We start from the raw sequence: 21,702 nt of genomic DNA on the forward strand, positions 1-21,702 counted from the left end.
CTGCTGCCCAGGGACAGAAACGGGAGCAGTGGGCACACCTATAGGTAGTCAAGTATGTGTTAGTCCTGCACCAGCTCCATTCTTACTTTGAGAAGAAGTTGACCTTACCTTCTAAAATTCTTGTCTGCTCTGGAAAACAAGCAGATAAGACATCTTTACTGAGCTAGAAATTTCTCTTGAATGTACCCTCTTTAATTTATGTTCTCTCTCACTTCATTGCCTGCGGCAAAACCCATTAATGGTGGCAGTTTGTGACACAACTGAAGGCTTCTCTAATGGGCAGCTCTCCCACAATTCCATTGCACTCTGGCTTTGGAGGAATTTGCTGGCATTGTGGTGCTCAGCTTCTCCCCCTCCATTTCCCAGGCTCCAGAGACTAATCCTTCCTTCAGCTGGTTTTGCTGCTGCTATGGCAATATTTTCTCCCCCATAGTGGTAATCATGCAATGGTCTCTGAGAACAGCAGGAGAAGCGGTGCCTGTTAGATGCATAAAAGGTAAGATGAACTACATGTCATAAAACTTTTAAAAGTTCCTTTTTTGTGTTTGTGCGGGGGTTATTTTATATGGCTTTTGATATGAAGCTAAAATTGCACATCAAAAAGGATAATGCATCTTTAAGCTGTTACAATGACTTCTAAATTTTTCATTTAATGTCAGTGAGGAAAAAACCCCCTCAGTTGGCTGAGTTACGTTGGTGAGATGGCTGTTTCATTCCATAAAGTGTCTGCAGTGGATTTGAACAGTAGGAAATCCAAGGGTGATAAATAGCTATTTCTAAGTAAATTTCATGCAATTGCCCTTTGGTTAAAGTCTTTCCTCTCAGCACTTTCCTGTGCACATAGCCCAACTAATAATATTCAGGAGCAAGTGCTTTCCAGTGTGACAACTGATTGCACTTTGAAGCAGTAAATGGCTGATTTCATAATTGGTATAATTTTTCACAAGTACCTGAATGTCATATACAGAAAGAATAAGCAACCTGGACTTAATACAGGAGCTTTTTCAATTCTCCTAAAAATCAATAATGTATTAAACCCCTCTAACTGATTAAAATAATGTGAACCCTGAGTAGGTTTTGTGAGGAAGGCAGGTTTCTTCAAGGGTGGCAGATTTATGGCAAAAGGGTTAATACATGGGGAGAATGGGGATACGTTACAGATGGAGTCCGTTTTCCTAATTAAACTTTTATCAAGATTTTCCTGGTTTGAATTGTTTCACTTAGTGCGATGGAAAAGAGCATTTCCTTTAGTGTTCAGGGCAGCACTTGCAGCACTCGTGTGTGACACTGAGAGCAGTGTCCTCACAGAAAAGATTGTGATTATAAGAAGAAATATGGTATCCATTCCAAAAATTGCATGGTGGGTCCAGAGCATCCCTCTGCCCTGCGACAGGAGAAGGCACAGCATGGTTTTTCAGAGGCGAGCTCCGCAGGTGCCCGTGCAGTCTCTGTATGGACCACAGCCCAAGTCCAGAGCATGGGACTGCCACCAGCCTGGGGAGGAGGCTGCTGCCAAATTATCCTGGTGTGCAGGGGGCAATATTTTGCCCAGGGGCCTCTTTGCATAGAAAAGTTCAATTAGTGTCACAGTGACGTGAATGTTATTAACAGGGTAACAAAAGGAAGAGCTGGGAGATAAGCAGAAGGTTATTTCCCGCCCCCCCCCCCCCCCAGGATTTTAAGATTTCTTTAAATCCTTTGAGAGTATGGTGGGAAAATGTTTGAAGATCTACTGAGAAAATATTTGTAAAGATAAAGCAAAGACGCAGTCTGGCAGCAGAGGCGTGCAGAGGGCAGGTGAGGGGTGCAGGCACCAGGCACCTGGGCGGGTATATCGGAGGTACAGCAACACACACGGACTCTCACTGGCAGTGCTGCGTGTGATCAGTATCTGGGGTGTGGGTGTGTGTCAGAGTAGTGGAGCACACATAAATATCTCAGAAGGGAAGATTAAGAAAAAAGATCACTTGTGTTGAAGCCTGGGTGAACTCCTAAAGCTCGTGTAACTGCATCAGTCCCCAAAAGCGTGGGCATCCACCTGCGCCTGACAAGGCAGCACCATGTCCCCTCTCCCTGGGGGAGACACGTCCCCGTTTGCCCCTGCGCTGGCAGTAATGTGCATGCCCACCCAGCTGCCCAGACCTGACACAGCATCCCCTGCCCTCCCCAGGAAGGGTATTCTCCCTCCTGGCGTGGTCACACACAGGTGAATTGAGGAATCTATTTAAACTTTGTTTCTCCAGATTGAGATCAGACATCTTAAACTCCATATTATTCACGTTTGTCTGTTGTTTCTAACTCATTTCGTATTTTCCAGCTGAGGGACTCTGCCAGAAGCACTCTTTGCTGAAGATTAAAACAATTTAGGAAGCAGACACCCAATTCCTTTCTTTGGATAGTAGGCAAATTGGATATCTGTGAGAAGCAAGCAAATTTTATTATCAACAGATAGTTTGCTACTTAACTATCCTTAAGAATCCCCTGGTATTTACAGGCTTTTGTTAGCTGTCCTGAGCCAAAAGGAAAACACAGCGTGCATCCTGCAGAGGTACACTGGCTACCACCACGTTCAGAGGCTCCCTCTGCCCTGTACCCCTGTGGGACTGCCGGCAGCCCGGGAGGGCAGTGTGGGGAACAGATATTTAATGGGAGCAAAGATGCTGGAAAGCTACCTGCTGGAGGGGGAAGAGCCCAAGGTACTCCCATGCATGGCTGCGGCGCTCCATGCAGTGGGGACCAGCCTGGTGAGCTTCCCAGGAGCTCTGGCCCCATGTGTGTGGCACTGGTGCCAACAGGGCTGGCTTTTGCACGGGGTCTCAGCCTCTGCTGGGGCTGGCACGGTGTCCTGCCTGCAAGGGGATGGGGACAGCCGGACCTGGGACCCTCTGAGTCATGTACTTGCACGCACTGATGCTGGTTTTAAACTGCAGCTGGCATTGCCGTTACCAAACACCAGCTATTAACAAGCGAGCAAGATTAGGAAGAAAGGGGAGAGAAGACCTCGAATATCACAGGCCAAAGGGTGGCCGTGAAGCCTTTGTGGTAGCTTTGTTCGGGCTGACTTACGCTCACCAGAAAAGCCTTTTGCTTTGAGTCTGTCAGTGGCATTGCACTGCTGCTCTGCAGTTTGTGCTCTGCGATCTCCTCTGATGTTTGTAATGAGGCCAAGGGACATGTGAAATAGCATTTATGTCATTAGCTGTGGCTCTCATTGATTTGTATCAAAATAGCTGTTTTAAATGTAATTACCACTAATTTGTGAAAATGCGCCATTAGATATGTAAATTCATTGGCTAATGGATGACACGTGGCAGACTCCAGTGGATGGGATGACGTGGGATAACGAAATCGGAGACATTTCTCAGCTTGCTAAGCAGGTTTCTCGGGGCTGGGGTTTGGTATCTGGACACACTGGCCTGTCCCCCTGGCGCCTTTCCCCTGGCTCTTCACACAGGGCATAGGCCACATGGGACCTGGAGCTTTCTTCCCAAGCAAAGGTGCATTTCCCAGTGCATTGGGGTGACGCGGGAAATTCTGCAGGAGTCCAGGAAGACAAAGAGGAGAGCTCAAAATTATACAAGGATCAAAATAAACCCATGGAATCATCCATCAGGATTGCTGTAGTTCTTGACCACATAGTCAATGATTTATTTAATCTTAATATATTCCACAAAGAGTCCCCATATTTCCATAAATATGTCATATCTACCTAATACATAGTAATGAACCTGCTCCAAGGGTAAATAAATAAGATCTAAGCTCAGCAAGCCAATGTTTATCAAAGGGAGATATACAGATATTGAGTCCTTTAAAGTACCATTCTTCATAGCAATCACAACCAAGTTAGGCAATTTATAACATGTCAAGTCAATTAGAAATCCCAGTGGGCTCAGTGTGAGCCCAAGCACAGAGGGGGAGGCTCTGACGAAGCGGGTAGGGCTGTGTGTGCGCAGGCAGGCGTGAGCACGTTGGTGTATGGCTCTTGCACTGATGAGCTTCAAACCCTGCAGGACAGCACCACTGACACTGCAGAGCTATCAGGGAATGTTGTCTAAAAGATTGTGCAGTTTCGAATCAGAGAATTGTTTAGGTTGGAAAAGGCTTTTAAGACATCAAGTCCAACCGTTAACCTAACACTGCTGAGTCCATCACGGAACCGCGTTCCTCAGTGCCACACCTATGCACCTCCTAAATCACTCCAGAGATGGGGACTCCACCACCTCCCTGGGCAGCCTGTTCCAATGCTTGATAACCCTTTTGGTGAAGACATTTTTCCCAATATCCAATTTAAACCTCCCCTGGCACAACTTGAGGCTGTTTCCTATTGCTTGTTACTGGGGAGCAGAGACTGACCCCTCGTGCCTACAGCCCCTGTCAGGCAGCTGTAGGGAGCGATCAGGTCCCCCCTCAGACCCCTGTTCTCCCAGCTAAACCACCCTGGTTCCCTCAGCTGCTCCCTGTAAGACGTGCTCTAGAACCTTCACCAGCTTTGCTGCTCTTCTTTTGGACACACAAAGATTTTTCTACATCGCTGTTTTCATGTAGGTGTTTCATAAGGGGAACTTTTAGGCTTCATGTATAGAAGGATTTACTAATTTTTGTTTCGAGACTTGTTTATTATGAAAACTTGAAATAGTTTCAAACAGAAAATTTCACTTGGACTGTTAATTTTTCTTATTCCATTATTTTGTGGCATTATATGTAGCAGTGTGTAACATGATGTAATATACTAGTCTAAATATTTTTATACAAATGCATTGAAAAAAACTAAAAATGTGGGGTGCAAAGGGAAATAACTAGGGTTTTTATATGTTACACCTTTTAAATCTTATTTTCTAGAGCAAAGTATTTCCCATCTGTGTTGCAATTAGTTTGACAAAGTCAATAATAATAGAAGATTCTGATTATGTCAATATGACATGTAATATTATGCACTTCTACTACTATTATGCATATTATGACATGACTTGACATGATATGACAGGTCACATTATGCGTTACTACTGATGTCATAAAATAATGTAAAAGTAATAAAAACAAATTTTGAAATGAAAAAATTTTAAATGAATTAATGATTTTTCCTAAGAGAAATTCCCAAGCAAATCTTTTTCATTTCCATTTTTAAAAAGTTTGTTCTGTTTTCACCCAGAAGGCGAACAGCTTCTGAAGAGTTAACATTTCCCATGAGGCTGGAGCCTTAGGTTTTTATCAGCTCACAAACCCGCAGCTCACAGCTCACAACTCCTCAGTGTTGAGCTCACTCAGGATCCACATGTGCATCATCCGTGAGCCTGGCACATGGCAGCACATCCATGCTTCTGCACACACACCATGTTCCCACGCCATGCCCTGGGCTCCCACGAGCTGGAGGGCAGGGTGGTGTCTGCTAATGTGTCCGTACTGGGGGACTGCGGCCCCAGTGCATCATTTTGCACAGGAAAGTGCCAGTCCTGCTAGTCCCAAAGCAACAGATGTAAAAGATATTCACAGTGCATCAAAAGCACAGTGAAAGAAAATACACATTTTTTTGCTTTGTAAATTAAAGCATCTCATTCTTTCAGTCACAGGAGCTGGGATGTTAGGGGAGAAGCTGGTGTATGGTCCCTGTTCTCTGGGGATGCAGTTCCCGCCTCTTTGGGTACCTCTGCCTGGTGCCTCCCAGCTCTGCTGTCACCTGCTCCGGGCATTCATGGAGGAGGTGAGTTACTCCACTTTCCCCTCTCAGGTAAAAAAATTTTTCTTCATTCTCCGCTTTGCTGCCTGCTCATTGCTTTGCCCTCACCCCCAGTAGTCAGGTTTTGTGTTGGCTTTTAAAACTTCTCAGGAGGAGCCTGTGGAGAGCACAGAAAACCCTGGAGAACAGGGACGTGTCCTGGCAGACAAGGTAGCGCAGGTGATGAAGGCACTGCCTGACATCAGACTGGCACATGTTTTACTTGTGTGAAGTATACAGTGTGCTGATCCTAATTTATATTCATTTTTACGGGGATACAATGATAATTCTCACTTCCCAGAGACACAAAACAGTTTGAAAAACATTTATAACATGTCACTGGTGAGCTGGATGCTTACAAGCCTGAATCTATCCTGTGCTCGTGTCCAATGTAGCTGCAAAGGTGTAGATTCCCTGTGCAAATCATTAAGAAAAAATGGCACTTGCTGGCAGGCAGGTAGAAGTTTCAGTGGCCTGGAGACCAAAGCAGGAATCAGACACAGGCACCAGGGGCCACAGACTGTGCTCGCTGTTCTCCTGCCTGTGAACCAGTCAGATAATACAACGGCTGGGATTAGGATTCATTTTTAATGAAATACTTTTTGCAACAATCCTACAGCAGCCCCAAATGGTGGCAGATAAGAGGACTGCCAGGTGGAAGATCTCTTGTCTCAGCTGCTTCACAAGTTCCTCTGTAAGGGAAGCCCCCCGTGATGGCTGCGAGGTGCAGTGGTGATGGGGTGGTGGGGAGGGATGCTGGTGGACAGGGGTGAGGGCTGGCAGCCAGCAGCAGCTGCAGAGGAGCAGTCTCAGTGCTGGCAAACAGCATGAGGATGAGGTTGAAGAAGTGTGAGCACGAGTGTGGTGAGGACCCCCTGACCCCACAAGTGCCAGAGGACAGGGCAGGGCAGCCCAACGCCTCTGGCCCTCTGCCTGCTGCGGTCCTGCGCCTGGGCTGGCACCCACGGGGTCAAGGCAGAGGCTGAGATGGTGCTTTTGGCACCTTAAAAAAAGAGCATCCCTGCCACTGCCTCCCAGGCAGCCATGAAGGACCCATGCCCTGCCCCTCCAGCCTGGAGGGGGCTGGGGGCTGGGAGACCTGGCCTGTGGGACTCTTTGGTGCCCCTTCCATCACCGCACAGCAGACAGCCGCAGCTGCCGGGCCCCGTGGCACTGTGCCCCTGGCTCCCTTGGGCGCTGGGCGAGCTTGATGCCGGCCGGCCCTGCTGCACACTGCTGGCATGGCCCAGGCTGTGGCACTGCCAGCTGTGCCACACTCCAGCATGTTGTGTGGCTTCATGACACCTGGGTGCCAGGGACCAGTGCCTCGGCCCCTGTCCCAGCCCCAGGAGGATTGCCTGATGTGGAGGAGCCACACGGGTGTGTGCCTCTAGAGCCCCTTTCCCAGGGGCCTCCAGCCTGCGGGTCCCCGTGGTGGTGCCAGCCGAGCATGGTGCCCGTGCTTTCCCACCCCCGGCCAGTGAAGCCAGCAGAGGGGCTGGGCCCAGGCCAGAGCCACCTCCTGACCTGAATTTCCAGCCAGTGTGGGACCTGCTGCCCAAAGCCTCCCTCCCTAGGCTGACACCCCCCAGGGGTTCCTGCTCCACTGCGGCAGAGTCCTATCCTCGCTGCGGAACAATCGCCCCTTCACCTTGCAGTGAAATTCACACTGCAGCATCGTCCCCTCATCCTCATGTCCCAGCAGCACTGCTCCTGCCTTGCAAGTGCTGCAGTAGCTGCGTGAGGTGCACCCTGCACATGATTTACTGGGGCTCCTCTCTGCTGCCATCGCTCCTCTGCTGAAGTCACCATGGGACCATGCAGGTGGCAGTGTGCTGCTGCTCTGGGGTGAATTGCATCTCTGACAAGAGCTGCCTCTCCTTGCAACCCTGCTCCTCCCGCAGAGCCTGCACCAGCCCACCGCCATGCAGTGTGGGTCACCTACACACCCATGGCCCTGGTCCCCCTGCTTGCAGTGGGGCTGGCTCCACTTTGGAGTTGTCACAGGGTGGCAGAGAGGCTCCATGTCTCCAAGGCCTGTGCAAGGGGATGGAGGCTGTGTCCCCTGCAAGGGGACATGCCAGCTGGTGGCTGCCAGCCCCGTGGGGTGTTCCCTGCCTGGCCACTGTGGTGGGAGAGCCCTGCAGAGCCTGTCCTCCCTGCCACAATGTGCCTTGCTGGGGGCTCTGTCCTCTGTGCTTGGGATGGGCAGTGCTGCTGACAACTCTTCCCAGGCACGAGAGACCCTGGTGATACAAGAAAGGTCATTCAGGGACCACAACAGTGTCGTCTTCAAATGGAAATGTAATTTTTTTATTTTTCAGTGCTGATAGAGTGCTCAGAATAAAGGTAGCTGATGGCTGGGAGAGCTTCAGCTCGGACAGCCTCCAGCCTCTTCTCCCAGCCCTTGCCTGTGCACAACGTGGCACAGAGCCCCGCTGAGCTGCCATCCTCCTCCTTGGTGGCTGTGGGACTGCTGCCCGTCCCCTCCTCGCAGGAGCAGTGGCTGTTAGTGAGGGGCTGTGTGATCCCTACCCGTGGTGCCTGTCAGAGGGGACCCAGAAGCGTGCGGCTCGGTGGGCACCTGAGTGTTGGGAGCCGTGCGAGGGCTGCCCCTCACCAGCCCTTCCACCACCCCTGGACTGCAGGAGGGAGGGGGCCTTGGGGTCCCCCGAGCCCTGGGAGCGGGGGCTGGGTCTCAGCTGTCTTGCCAGGATGCCCCCTCTGCTGCCTGGACCTGCTGCCTCCCTGCCTGCTCCGGCACCGGGCGCTGCTCTGGGCAAGCGATGCCGTCTCAGAGTGGAAGTTATCTCGTGTTACAGACTCGTGTTGGGTGTCGCTTCCATCTCCATGAAAGCAAATGAAAGGGTTTTGATCCAAATTGCATTTCCTCTCGTAGTCTGGAGTATGACGGCACATTAAAGCCTATAATATTCCACTGCTGCTCTTTTGCATGATTTTTTAATTAAAAAACTATGGAGTAAACAAACATTCTGCTCTGGAGTAGCCCTGCAGAGACCCATCCGTAGGCACATTTACATCTCTACACTTTTTCAAGAAAGTTTATATCTTAACAACAACAAAAAAAAATAATATCACCCACCCAAACAGTTAGTATTGGATAAAAGTTTGAAGTGAAAGGCAGCTGGCAACCTTCTCCAGCCCGTGAAATGATATTAACATTTTATTATTCTAAGGTGAGCTTTTTGAAACGGAATTTTAAATGTTACCCTGCTGTTCCAGAACACAAAAACCTTTAATTTTATGCAAATGAACAGCGAGGAGCTGAGCGCTTAATGTAAACGAACACTTTCTTTGTAGGAGAGGTTGGAAGAGAAAAAAAAAAATTCCCAGGGATTCTTTAATTGCTGTCTGAAATTATGTAAATCCCACTGCTAGGCAGAACGCAATTATCCCGTGCCCCTCTCTGCCAGCATTGCTAATGTCTAACAAAATATCGGTGGGTGACATTTAGTCGAGGTAATGCAAATGAGAATTAATTTTTTTCCAAGACAAAGGGCAGCTAAAAGATCACCTCATTCATACACCGCGGAGGGGGGCAGAGCCAGAGGGCTCTGCCGGGAAGGCGGCGCCAGAGGCAGGCGAGGGCACCAAAAAGTTGGGCTGGTGGCACTTGGGGACAGCTGGGCCCAGGCCAGAGCCTATAAGTCCTTCTTTATCTTTTTATTTTTCAAAGGAATGAAACCCGGGGAGGTGGGGGCAGGTTGTTTGTTTGTTTTTCTTTTTAATTCATGGTCATTCTGACACGGGGGCAGGATGGGAAACGTGATTGAAACCCCCTAATCGCTCTGCCTGGTGTCGGGTAAAGGCAGCATGTGATTTATCACCTACTTGTGCTGATAACTAGCAATAATTCTATTAAATATTCAGAGTGAGGCTTTTGCAACACAATTATCAAATGGGATTTGTTAGCACAGAAATGCTTCACGAGCACAAAAAGGTGCTGCAGGTATGGGGAAGGGGCTGCTTTTTAAAGGGCTTCCCTTGCCCCCGCTTTGACTGAGGCTGGGGTCACCTCCACACTTGCAAGGTGGGGGGACGGTTGCCATTTTTGTAACATAAATCAGAGAAGTCATACAGGGATTTTCCTTCTTCTCTCTTTTTGTTTTCCTTTTTGTTTTTTATTTTTGGTTCTTGCGTTTCACAGCTACCCTTGCTTCCAAGGCTGCATCTAAGAGCTTGTGACTCTGCTTACCTTTTGAAAGAGAAAAGGAAACCCCAGCGGGAGCTGGTGCAAGGCAGGGGCAGGTCTGTGTGAAGAGTGATGAAGTATATGGATGCTCAGAAGGCTCCGGATCAGGGTAAGAAGTGCTCGTGGAATTATCCTTTGAAATGTACACTCTCTGCAGGGAGGCCCCGGGGATCATCCTTGCTGGAGGAGATGGGCTGAGTTGCACCATCTGCTTGGGATTTAGGACAGGCAGAGCTGTGAAAATAAGAATTAAAAATACAGAGTATCAGGAAATAGTTTCCTCTTGGCCTGTCTTTTTGAAATTATACCAGGCAAAGCTGGATGGTTGGTGCCACCTGCGTGCTGCAGCATTCCCCATGATGGGGCTGGGTTGCTGGTGGCTGGCAGGGACCCCCAGTCCCCCAGGGCTGCACCGCAGGCTCTGCCACCCGGCACCAGCCCCACCTGAGCATGGCTGCTCTGGCAAAGCTCAGACACCTCCCCTTTTTTTTATCCAGTTCCTGCCACATCAGCTCCCCATCCTAGTCTTGTTAACACAGCATGAGAGGGGCCGATGCCCAGGAGGAGCCCCCGGATCTGGCAGGCTCCCCCTGGGCAAGCGTCACCAGCAACCTGCAACTAGCTCCATGGTCCTATTCATAAATGTAGGATCTCCAGTGCCGAAAAAGGAATGGATGTATCATTCATCTGTTTCTCATTGCATTTCCTTCCTTTGAGTTGTTGAAGCCAGTGCATTGAGAAACGCATTCCCCTGATGCCCGCACCATGACCACCAGCCCGCCCAGACTCTCCCCCAGCTGTGCTTGGCACCCACCGGGCTGCACACTGGTGCAGTCCTGCCATGCTGGTATTGAGCAAGGAGGATGGAGGGGGGGCAGGAGGCGTGAAGTTGGGGTGATGCAACTGCAGGCAGAAGCTGTCCCTTGCCTGCAGGACACCGCTGCTGTACAAAGACTGTCCTTGTCCTCCTAAAATTTATAATCTTTATAATCTAAGATTTAGACTCTTCAAAGCTTTATGCCTGTCTTTAACCTGTAGCACATGCATAGTCTCAATGGGATTTCTCATCTGCTAAGAGTTAAGCACGTACATAAATCTTTGCAGGCTGGGGGCCTAAGGCATTCCCATGCACACATGCACACACATTCCTGCGCACACGCGTAATGGAACAACTGCCATGCAAGCTCACTCGTGGAGCCATCTGTGTCAGAGCGGGGAGGCACGCAGAATCCTCGACGCTTGTGCCAACCTCCCGAGCATTTCTCAAGCATTTTGGATGCTGGGGGGATGTTGAACTTCTGACACCACCTTTAGCAAATTCCTTCTGTGTCTGCATCTCCGGGAAGCAGGAGGGGGATGTTAGCAGGCAGTAATTGTGCCAGAGGTGAGCACAAGCAGGGAGCAGTCATGCACAGCCACAGACAGCATTTGGGTCAGACTGGGAACAGAAAATAGCTCAGGAAAGCACTGGCATGCCAGGTACTTGGCATGAAAAAGAAAGCATGTTGAAGGCTCGCTGTGCAGTGAGTCTTTCCCTGCCTCCCTCCACCAGGCTGCTCACTCACAGACATGGCCAGGGCAACGTGCACAGGACCCGGGGCTGCTCTGCACAGGTGCTCCAGCACAACTTGTCTAGTGCAGCCTCCTGTGCTCAAATGCTGTCGTGAAGATTTGTTACCAGGTTCCATCACATCAGCTTCATTTTCACTGATGTAAGCTGTTCCAACATGATCCAGAGTCAAACTGGTGTAAGATACCAGGGCAGATTTTTCATGAACTGGCAGAACTGATGAAATGCCATGCCAACCACTCTAAGTCCTTCCAGTATATAGGGTTTGTGAAGTGTTTCTCCAGCTGTTTGTATTTAGCAGTATAGCATTTGCAGCAGTCTGGTCTATGAGTCTTCACTGTATGAACCTCCAAGCTTTAATTTCCATGCAGCAGTTTTTGCCATCAAATGACCAAAAAAAAAAGAAAGAATAAATTCACATTTAAAACATCCCCATTAAACACTTTTTTTTGCCCTCATGTAATGTTGTTTTAAGTCAGACAATATGACCTTCATGAAACTCCATATCTGGTGTTTGCAATGTGAGTGGATAAGGCCTCTTTAATTTGGGGTTAAAGTATCCAGGCAAACTCATCAGGTGAGAAGCGGCATTTCATAAATATTTTGTGCTCTGCAGCGTTCACTTTATTAAAGAAAAAATTGCATTAGTTTCCCTAAAACATCATATGCCCACTACACGAAGTTATGGCCGTTAGACAGCAACCCTGGGCAGTGGCAGGCAGCAGCGCACACAGCGGTGCTCAGGCTTGCCCCCGCGCTGCACGGCTGCCTGCGCCCGCAGTGGCTCGGGTCAACTGCTATTTGTCAAAAGCATCCGTGGCTGTGGCCCCAGGCAAAGTGCTGATCACAGCACAGCACCCTCTGAACTGACCCAGGCATTTAGCCTTTTCTGAGAAATATTTACGGAAAGGTCAGCAAATGCTTTGTGACAAGATGCTAGCACATCCCTAACCCGCTCCTTTCTCACTCCCTACCTCGCCCCACGTGCCAGCCACAGAACAAACCAGGACCGGATGCCGACATTCCTTCCTTTGCATCACACAAACACTGCTTCGAGCCCCCCACGCCTGCGCGGGCAGGGATGTGTTTCTGTCTGTAACCCCATCTGTTTCCAGAGGATGCTTTTGCATCAGCCAAATGATTTTCCATGTGCCCCCACAACACTGGGGTTGTTTTGCGTGAAGAAAAGCCCTTCTCACTATGCTCAGCTTGTCCTAACGGCAGCCTCTGCTGCCCTAGTCCCCATGCCTGCTTCATCAGCACCTCTCAGGGTCAAGATTTGGGAGCTATGGTTGAAAAGGAATGAACAGGACCTGTTACTGCAAAATGCTGGCAAAGAGGAGGATGCTGCATCAGGGTTACAAGCAGGATGGCTCCGTGCACTGCACCGTGGCAGCACCAGCTGCCTTTTCCTGATTGCACCAGGTACCCCGGGCTCTGGAGCCAACTGCACTTCCCCATCCTATTGCCAATGATTTCTTCCATCAAACATGCTTTTGCTGTGCTCACTGCCACTGTGTCCAGGCAACTTCAGCTACTGGGCCCTTGCTGACCTATCTGCTGGCTCCATCTTTGCTTCTCCATCCCACAGTCAGCAGCATTAGCTGCCCGTCCTGGCAGCAGCCAGTTACTGCCCATGGTGAGGCAGGCAGACAGACAGACAGAGCAGCAGCAGGAACCAATCACTCTAAACAGATTTATCAGCTAGAAAGTTCCTTGCAAGAAAATAGAGCAGTGAGGGGCACACGGTCCTGAGGACGAAACAGGCTTACCATTCCTGAGCCCTCCCTGCCCTGAAATGGCCCGGGTTTCTAAGCAGATCAGAGTAAAAACCTCCTGTAGCTGGGTAATTCTGCCTCTTCCCGATAAGCCGGTAACCCCATTAATAGAGAGTCTGGCATGGAGGGAGCTGTGCTGGGAAAGCGCTGCACCTCAACATACACAGCAGATTAAAAAGGACTTAATCACAGTGCAGCCACAAAGTGCACTACATTGCATTATTCCTCTGAAATAAAATTTTATATACAGCCTATCTGAGAGCAGCACAAAATAAATACTTTTAAAATCTATGATTACTGTAGGGTTTTTTTTTTATTTTATATTGGTGGCTGAGTTCTGCTCTTGCTCCAAAGGATTAGAGGGATAATTCCATTACAATTTAGTAACAAGATTAAAAGAGCCAGTTATCCATTTATGGGGGTCTATGGAAACAAGCAGTGGCTTCTGGAGGTCTCAGACCCTGGGTAGGTGTATCACTCACATCACAGACACATCCAAATCAGGTTAAGGCACAGGCAGGACATGCCCGAGGTGAAAAGGTCTCTGGGGCCACCCGTCCCAGCTTTACCTTGAGAAATGTTCAGGAGTTCGCAGGGCAAAAGGATGCAGACAGGGAGACTTTCTAGTGTGAGAATGGTCATGGACCGGAGGAGAAAGGAAGGGAGAGCAAGAAGGAGCGCTCTAGAAATAAAGCCATTCAGGCAGCTCTCCCAGGAAAGAAGCACCAGTGCCACAAACGTCAGTGCTGAGGACATGTTTCACACAACCACTGACACGAGGGTCCCCAGGGCAGGAGGAGCCATCTCTAGCATGAGAGGTGGAAGAGACCCAGCACCAACCCATGGGGAGGTTCCTCTCAGGGCCAGAGTGCATCCCCAAGAGAAACAGGGTAGTGGGGTGCTGGGGTGGCTGTGACAGAGATTGCCAGATCCTTTCAGCCGTGCAGAGCATGTGAGAAATACCCATCAGCCAGACACCTGGAGAGTGCCAAGATTTGGTATGCCAGGATCTTGACATCTTTCCTATCTCCACAGCTGGAAGAGGAATTTGTGACACCTTCTATAGCAAATTTAGTTTCTTCCTATTTAGAAGCAAATTCCTGAATTCTTGAACATTTTTTTCCTCCAAGTTCTCTGTGATTTTCTGCATTGATAAAGCCTTGGCTCTGCAGGACAGGAAGGCTTTAGGTCAGCAGTAGGAATTCCCAATGGGTGTTGAGTTATGTAGGATGCATGGTTTATTACTCATTCCTCCTACCTCACACAAGGACACAGCATTATAATCATGCATTTGGACGTCAGCTTCACACTGATGATCTGTTATGCAGTTACAAGGATATTTGAGCATTTGGGTTTAAAAAGCACTTTTCAGGAGCGTTACTAAATTTCACTTGCAAGGATATTGGCTGAAAATGACCGCGGCAGAAGATGCAAACACAGGTCATGTGGAGGAAGGGAGTTATTTAGCTGTTCTAATGAGTACATGTGGGAAAGCATTTGCAGCACTGGTCCAGCTCTGCCCCATGGATTGGAAATCTCACTGTCGGAAACTCCCTTGCACAAAAATAATGTACCTGTCAAGCTACATAGGTGGAACTGGCATGAAACATTCAGGGTTAGAAACTAGCCATCACTGGCATTCTTCTGTGTATGCTCTATACTGATTAACGGATTAATTGATATTTAATTGATTGCACTGTCAGAGCAGGACTTTAGCATGTGCTGATTGTCTCGCTGACTGTTACTAACAAGTCTGAAGAGCATTTAGTATAAATCCATAGGAACTGTGCATGCAAAAGGTACAGAAACTGCTTCGGTGGCCACAAAGACCTGAGTTCATGGAGCACAGTCAGTAAGCAATGTAATCTTTCACCCACAGAAAGGTCTTTCTCCTTGGTTTTAAAATAATTGTTCAGAGAAATTTAAATTTAGCTGATTAGGTGGAGTGAGACGTGCCCTCAGTGTGACCCCCCCAGCAACATGCCATGCTCTGCTCTCTGCCTGGAAAGCTCCTCTGCAGCGTTTGTGCCAGCTTTGCACAGCCCTGTTTTGTCCCGCGCAGGGGGAATAGCCAAGTGCCTCCACTGGGGGGGACTGATGCAGACCGAGTGTCTGTCCCCATGCCACGCAGAGCAGTGGCCCGGTGCGAAGGGGCAGGTTTGGAGGAGCAGCCAGGACCCATCCTGGGGTTCTGCCTTCCCCTTGGCCTCGAGCAGGGTGGGCAGGATGCAGCCTGCATGCCTGGGGCGCGGGGCACCGTCCCCTGATGAATGGTCCTGTGCATGTACAGCACTTCTTTTGCTGTTTGTCAAGAGCTTCTTTAAAGGCCTCTCACTCCGCAGAGTTACAGCCTATAGCAATCTGTCCTTTTCTCTTCAAACAAACCCTTTATAGGCTTGTTCTTGTGAAATTTATGGGTTGTTGGGTGAAACATTAGGAAACATTACATCAAAAATGTAGAATGCTTTTCCCAGCCTGAACCAAGGTCTGTGGCAAGTGCTGGCTGCTGAGATACGGCTCTGACAAGCCTTTTCTTCACAGTGACCAGGACTCCTAAGTAATAACGGCTAGCACCGGCAGCCCCTCCGCCAGGACGGGGGATCATTCACCTGTGTGCCCCTTCCACCAGTGTCGGTGAGGGACCGGATTATCCCATCGGAATGTAAAGATGCAGAACACACCATGGACCTGCCTGGTTTTTAAAAGGTGCAGACGCAGATGTGCTGGTGAGTTCCCCGAGGGAACAAAGCTGGCTGCAGAGTGGCTTGAAATGAAGCACAAGAATTTGAAAGGATCAATAGGTTTTTGGAAGAGCCACCAGACAATTGTAACAACGTTGTCTTGCTGTATTAGTTTAATGTCCACTTGAATCACTGACCTTAAGGTCTGAAAAGGACTAAATCTAGAAACAGATTATTTTTTCCATGCAATATGACAGAGGGGCTGTGGTCACTTCCAAATGCAATTTTACGTTCTCTTATGGAAATGAGTTGTTCCTTGGCTACTTTAAAAAAAGAAACCAATATATGTTTGTCTTGAAAGGGGCTAGACCTCAGTGATGGTGAAGCCATTGTGTGCCGCAGCAGCGGCAGGAGCGGCAGCGCCGAACCAATGCTACCCCCTGGTGACCGGAGCTGACGAGCCGCGCTGCTCCGCGCTGATCCGCGCTGATCCGCGGGGACCCGGAGAGGCGGGAGCACTGGCAGAGCAAGGCCTGTTAGCCTTGCCCTGGGCTTCTCATCGCAGCAACAAATAGAATCGTTTTATCCAACATTCCCAGTTATACTGCAAGTGTAAAGACGCGGGACGCATCATGGACCGGTCTGGTTTTTAAAAGATGCTGGTGTATGTGTGCAGATGACCCCCCTGAGTTCCCTGAGGGGACAGAGCTGGCTGGAGCAATTTCTGTCATAGAGTCATAGAATCATTTAGATTGGAAAATACCTGTCCAACCGTTAACCCAGCACTGCCAAGCCCACCACTAAACCATGTCCCTAAGCACCACATCTACACATTACTTAAACACCTCCTGTGCTTCATCCTGCAGCAGTACAAAAGGAAATAGAGAGATAGACTGGGACCCTTGCACCTCACAGGGCTGGGGTGGAGGGCATGGGCAGAAGCAGGAGTGCTGGTAGGGACTGGCCAGGGGCACCTCAGGGTGCACAAGCACCCAGCCAACACAGGGAGTTGGTGCTGGGGCGCAGCCAAGCCTGGGCAGGGGGGGCTGCACAGCTCATCCGGCAGGCAGAGCGGCACTGCCACCCCAGCAGTCCCGGGCACCCTGGCAAACCCTGCTGTGAAACTTCTTACAGGAGTTAATGGGACTTCACCCAGGACAGAGCTGCAGCAAACCTGCAACCTGGTCTGGTGTGCCATGCAGCCTGGATCTCACATCTCTCTGTGTTATACTGCTCACTCTTTGCATCTTGCTAATGAAAAGCATGGATGTAATTTCAATTAAAGATAATTACATATTTAAACTTAACATTAAATTCTGCACTAAAACAAAATTACATGAAATCTCAGTGTGCAGCCGTGCTGCAAGGCAGCATGTGAGGCGAGCGGAGGAAGGAAATGCTATTATGCAAAGCCAGCTGATCCTTTCCACACGTATCTCCTGCCTGCACGATGCTTCCCTGTCCAGCAAGTTAAATCTAATCTGTTCCCACACACCATCTTCAGAGTGATCCCTCTCACTCAGTTTTGCTGGGCAGGCCCTGCAGCCACTCAGCCGTAGCCATTACCGCACTGTACAACGCAGACAAAATAATTAAATACCCCATGAGCGAGCGAGACCATCCATCAGCAGGGTTATGAATGGGGCTGTGGTGGGATTTGCCATTCCTAGCAGCAGCTACTACCTTGGCCGAGCAGCCAGGTCCCAGCGGCCTCTTGCATCCATGGGAAGAGGCTGAGAGATGCTGCTGTTGAATAATATCAGGTGTTAACCTGGGCTCAGCATCCTGAGTAAAGCTGGGGATGTGTTTTGAATTGGCGATGAAAAGCGCAGTTTCTAGACTACTTAATTTTTTTGTGAAATTGAACAAATTTGTTAGCCTCAAAAGCAGTTTTCTGAAAATTGAAAACTTTTTTGATTATTCTTTACTATTTCCCCCTCCGAAAATCCCAAACACAACATTTAATTCTTCCAAAAGCAAATGCTTTTATTTTCTATTCCCAAACACACTGAAAATTACCGGTTTGAGATAGAATAAATTGCTTTTTACTCTCCTACCTCCCTTTTCGACCAGTAAATTAAAAAAAAAAAACAAACCACCACAATTATTTGCCCAAGTCTGTGGCTGGGTTCACGCACCAGGCTGGCACAGTACAGGATCGAGCCAAGTTACTGCCAGTCCACCCAGCCATGAGCTTTATCCCCCTGCCCTGCAGCCCACAGGACTTGTGAAGTGCTGCGAGACCTTCATGGCAAGGGGACAGCACTCACCTGTCAGTGGCTCAGCTTGGAGGCCATGCAGGGATACTTTTTTCCTAGCTTTATATATTTCCTAAAAATAGATGGCCAGAGGATGAGTGGGTTAAAGCCATGCTAATTCAGACTGGCTTAGAGCCATGCTAATGAGACCAGGATTTCACAGGCATGGCTAAGTGGATCTCCTAACCTGGCTATAGACAGAGCCTCTTCCAGCCTCAGCTGGAGGTGACAGCCATGGCTGCTGGCACAGGGACACCAACCTCTTCCCACCCAAGCTTTCTGTGCTGCCCCAGAAACTCAGAGGACAGAGGAGAGGAGGGTCCACTCACATCTGCCCAGAGGGGTCCAGCAGCATCCATGTGCCTGCCCACCAGCCTGTGCCAACCGTGAGCACAGCATGGGCTTGCAAAAGTGGGGAGGGAAGCAGAGGGCACCCATGTCCCTGCCCCTCCAGGGCAGGCTTATGCTCGGGTCTGTCCCAATGCCCTGCTGTGGCAAACCAAAGACACTGTGGGACCCTCAAACCTCTTCAGAGAGAAGCTTTTGTTTAATAAAACATGAAAATTATTCATTGTGTGATCTGATAGGAAATTCGTGGTGGTGCTGTAATAATTATTATCATTATTGATTATTGCAGTGTGGCTGAGTAGCTGCAGCCACAGGCCAAAGCCCCACTGTGCACATTGTACCAGGGGACAGACCTCACCCTCACAGACACACTTCTTACACTTCTTAGCCTCAACTGGGCACAAACGTGGTGTTGAAATTGCGGGTTTGCGGTGTGCAATGGTCAGGGCTGCTAGCAGACTTCATAACTGCACAAGGCAGCGCAGCCTGGGGCTGAGAAAATCCAGACACCAGCTGAGCAGATATGGTGCATATGAAACAGTGAGCGGGCTGTGTCACATTGGTGGTGCTGTCATTAAGCTTCAGTGTGAACGTCACCTGCAGAGCCCTTCGCTCCTCTCCTCGGGCCACACTTGTTTTCTGACCTTGGACAATGTCTTCCTCAGCACACTCTGGGAAAGGCCGATTTGCCACCGGGAGGGAGGGAACCAGCAGGACGTGCTTGTTGCCTGGGTGGACACGGTGAGCAGCCACGTGGAGGGACATCACCACGGGCACCGAGGGCACCGCGCACAAGCACAGCTGCTACACTCCAGCACTGGGGTTTCTCCTCCTCTGTTAAATGATTGCAGTTATCAAGCACTGACAAGTGGCATTAAAATTTATTAGCCAGCATAAAGTTTTATTTAAGGGATGGCTAGAGATTTAGTGGGCTCTGCGAGTCCTTACTTAGGCTGGCTGTGTCACCTTTAATAACCGCCTGTAGGGCGTGCAGGATGGCAGGGTGGCCCTAGGTGTCCCGGCTTCTGCTCCCTGTCCTGGGAGGTCCCCCCTGCTGCCCCCCGTGGCACCTGCGCCCCAGCAGCCCCATGTCATGATGCTGCCAGCCCGGCCGTGCAGACCCTGCCAGCAGCGTGCACCCAGCCTTAGTGAGGGAGCTCCTCCAGCAGCGCTTCCATTAATCAGTTTGGCAATCGTGAAATACACTACATGCGTACTGGAGTTTAAATCCCGGACTCACTAATGGTTTACTACCCACTAAATCCCCCTTCATGTTATTTAACTTTTAAACCCAAGGAATATTCCAAATCAAAGAGGCTCTGTGACACGCTTAGTCCGTCTCAAAGAGCCTGGAATTAACATCCCTTCATGGCTCGACAGTGCCTGCCACACAGAGCCACTGCTTGCTCCTTATTAATATTTATGATGGGGAGAGAAAGTTGCATAAATCTTGGTTGATACTTAATTAAAACCCACTTCTTTTGATTTCTTCTCGTTCAGCTTCACTTAGTGTGGACTGTACAAGCATTAGATGCTCATCCTGCAAAGACCAGCCTGGCACATGTGGTGGCACCCAGGGGGCTAAATGGGATTTAGTGCCTGCAGCCCCCGCAGCCCCTTGCCCCCACATGCCCCTGTGCTGCTGGCTGGCCTTTGCTGCCCTGGCCTGGCCAGTGTGTCCACAGGTCAGAGGCTACAGGGGCCAACACGAGCCTCGACTGGCAAAGCACAGCTCAGCTCCAGTCCCTGTGCTTTGGTTTATCTGCGTCTCATGTCTGATCTCAAGCGTGATTCATAAGAAAACAGTTAACACGCGGCTGACATATCTTTGATACGACGATCATACCGAGGAAGCAGCTTGACCCCCGAAGGCTCCCGCGAACGGCAGGATTGACACTTCACATTGACTTTGCTTCAGGCTTATCAACAAATCTCAGCCAATTTTATTAAAGAGCCGCGTGTGGTGTGTGGGACGCGCCAGCCTCAGACAACTTCATCTAACGGCAGCTCAGAAACCAGGCAAGGCTCGGCTCATTTTCTTCTCGTTCATGTTTTCACTTTGCTGGTGAATTTCATTTTACAGAACCTCCTCATGGGTTTCGGTGAAGGCTGGAAAGTGGTAAAAACCCATTGTGTTTCCTGGCCCTTTCATGAAGAGAAGGGGGAGGGCAGGAGGGGCTGGCTGGGGGCAAGGGGGCTGCAGGCAGCAAGTGGAGGCAGGTGACTGCAGCCATCAGGGTCTCCCCAGCAGTGCCCGGACAGTGAATCGCTGTAGAGGGAGCACAGCGGCAACTGCTCCAGCACCCGCTGTGACGGGCTTGGCGACACCAGACTGGCCAGAGCCACATGCCTGGCAAACCCTGCCTGACGGTGGCTGCCAGCCAGGCCCTGAGCAGCACCGAGGGGTGAGGGCGAGTGCTGGCAGCGGGGCAGGGACACCCCAGCATTCCTGGGGACCACAGCCCTGCACCCCCGGGCTACCTGGCAAGGGGCTTTCACCTCTGCCAAACCGTGGCGCCCCATCCTGAATTACAACCCCAGGAAACGTGGAATTCTCCCGCCCAAAACCCAGCCAAAACGTGTGGGCAGCACTGACTTTTCTAAACTGGTTTACTTGGTTTAGGCTCTATTTTTTAACTGTTTAATGTGTATGTTGTATTTTTAGCACCAAAACAGGTCTGGGGCAGGGTCCCCCAGGACGAGAATGAGGGCAGCAAGCAGCCAGCAGGATCCACTGTTCTGAGGCATTATTTGGTAATTATGTCTCTTTTTACTCATGCTAATTTTATCTGTATTATTTATATATTCAAAGCCATTTATAAATAATACATACATTTATGCTAAGGTAATTGCCTCAACTAGATTATTTGTCCCAGTTTTTATTGTCTATCCAGATGCTGAATATTAAAAGTATGCTTTCTTATATGCATTAGTGGTTCAGAGCTGGCTGTCTTGTCACGGGAACAGCACTTCTGCATCTGCGGATTTGGTGGGAGAGGGAGAAGGTGGAGGACAGTTTTGGTGAGGGCAGGGCAGGGAGAGGGGAAGGGCAACGGGGAGCAGGGAGGGGAGCCTGGGGCCAGCGGCTGTGCCAGCACACCGGTGCCAGACCCGTGTGCAGCAATGCCACTGTGCACTGGT

The 21,702-nt window shown here is 49.7% G+C and overlaps 1 long non-coding RNA gene across 1 annotated transcript; it reads left to right on the top strand.

Annotated features, from left to right (window-relative positions):
• Positions 1–323: 323 nt before the first annotated feature.
• LOC119153143 lies at positions 324–10,121 on the top strand. Its single transcript, XR_005106074.1, has 3 exons — positions 324–496; positions 5,562–5,698; positions 9,882–10,121. It is a non-coding gene; the product is annotated as an uncharacterized LOC119153143 (long non-coding RNA).
• The last annotated feature ends 11,581 nt before the right edge of the window (positions 10,122–21,702 follow it).

The sequence above is a fragment of the Falco rusticolus genome, chromosome 9 (genome assembly GCF_015220075.1).
Source record: "Falco rusticolus isolate bFalRus1 chromosome 9, bFalRus1.pri, whole genome shotgun sequence".
Classification (NCBI taxonomy): Eukaryota; Metazoa; Chordata; class Aves; order Falconiformes; family Falconidae; genus Falco; species Falco rusticolus.